Here is a 2160-nt window from a genome sequence, read left to right on the forward strand (position 1 = left end):
AACTTTTTTTGCATTAGTAGGGGGAAATTATGCTAACTGACTGTGAGGATTAAACCATCATTTATAATACCCTTTAAAAATGAGAAAGTGTCATTTAAATGTTAGTCACATGAGTAAGCAGTGAGTCAATATTCTGCATATTAACTGAATGCATTTGAAGTGCTGGAGTTTTTCTGAAGCCTGCCAAGATTGAGCCATAACAATTTGTTTTGTAGCTGGAGATCAGCCTGAATAAAAGACCTTGCTAAGATCCAGAAGGTGAAGATGAGAGTCATATACACATTATCTCCATTCCACTGAATGTCAGCTTAGAGAAAAAAAAAACAGCTCAGCGGGGATTGAGCAAGAAGGAGGAGATGTGATTACTTTTCAGGAAAGTAAGAGATCACTGGTGCCATACTGCAATCTAAAAATTAATCCAAAATCTGCCAGTACAGCCCAATCTATCAGTTTGTCTCTTTCAAAGACCAACACCGAGCTCTGAAAGTTCATGAGACCTAAATAATGCTTGTGTTGCCTACAATTGAAACTTTCCTTTATGCTGAATGTGATTTGTATCTGAGACATCAGACAGGGGTTTCTGGATCCCCAACCCCAGAGTCAGTTGCTGCTAATACAAAATAGTTTGCCTGAAAACATGAGCCTCCAAAACCAAATGTTTATACACAGATACCAGCACTGATCTTGACAAATCTTCTATCTGTTTCCTCCTTCCTCCTCTTCTCTGGACACAGAAAATACATTGTCACAATGAGGTAATAAATTTAGCCTGGGAGAGTGCCAGGAGATCCAGATCTGCTGACTTCTGGGCTGCACAAGAGCTCACCAAGCGTGTTTAAGGAATGCACACAACTTTCTCTCTGCTTTGGGCACTAGAATTTTTATTTTTCTGATTGTACTCTGCTTCACTGTGTATATACAGAATGGTTTGGTTGGAAGGTACTTCAAAGATCATCTAGATGCAACCCCTGCCATGGGCAGGGACACCTTCCGCTGTCCCAAGGTTGCTCCAAGCCCTGTTCACCCTGGCCTGGGACACTTCCAGGGATGGTGCAGCCACAGCTTCTCTGGGCATCCTCCGCCAGGGCCCCACCACCCTCACAGGGCTGAATTTCCTCCTAATATTAAATGCGTGAAGAATGTCATTCCAGTAACTCCACGATGTTCTCCGGGAGCCAAAGCACTCCCAGCACTCTCAGAGGTGTCTCCAGGGGCAGGAGCTGTCGGCAGGGCCCGGGATCTCGCTGGGCCGCCGGACCGACCCCATTCCCCCAGCCAAGGGCACGGCTGCCCCCGCCGGCCCTCAGACTGCCCGGCTGCGCTCGGCCCCCGCGCTCCGCTGTGACCGCGCCGGCCGCGCCCCACCGGCACCGCGCACGGACCGGAGCCGTCATTACCGGCACCGCAGGTGTCCCGCCATCCTACCCCGGGCTGCCCATCCCCGACACCCCATCCCGTGCAGCCCAACGCCGGCAGTCCGTGGGACACCGCCAGGTCCCGGCGCCGGTCCCCGCCCTGATCCCGACCGCAGCCCCGGTCCCCATCCTCATCCACACTTCGGGTCCTAGCCCTGGTCCACATCCGCGTCCCAGTCCCGATCCCCGGTCCCGATCCCGGTCCACATCGTCGTCCCGGTCCCCATCTCCGCTCCCGTTCCCATTCCCAATCCCCATCTCCGTTCCCGTCCCGGTCCCGGTCCCGGTCCCGGTCTCGGTCTCGGTCTCGGTCCCGGTCCCCACTCCCCTCACAACGCCTCCCGCGCCCCCTCGGCCACGCCCCCTTCCCACGCCGGTCCATTATCCCGACCGCCGCCCCGGTCCCCATCCCCATCCCCACTTCGGGTCCTAACCCTGGTCCACATCCGCGTCCCAGTCCCGATCCCCGGTCCCGATACCGGTCCCGGTCCACATCGTCGTCCCGGTCCCCATCTCCGCTCCCATTCCCATTCCCAATCCCCATCTCCGTTCCCGTTCCGGTCCCGGTCCCGGTCCCGGTCCCCACTCCCCTCACAACGCCTCCCGCGCCCCCTCGGCCACGCCCCCTTCCCACGCCGGTCCATTCATCCCCCAGCCACCCCCGTCACGTGACGCGGGCTCGGCGGGCGCTCCCCGGCCGCGGCTTCGCCGCCGCTTCCGCGCCGGGCCGGGGGCGGGGCAGGGG

The sequence above is a fragment of the Onychostruthus taczanowskii genome, unplaced genomic scaffold, assembly GCF_017590055.1.
Source record: "Onychostruthus taczanowskii isolate IOZ18803 unplaced genomic scaffold, ASM1759005v1 scaffold7, whole genome shotgun sequence".
NCBI lineage: Eukaryota > Metazoa > Chordata > Aves > Passeriformes > Passeridae > Onychostruthus > Onychostruthus taczanowskii.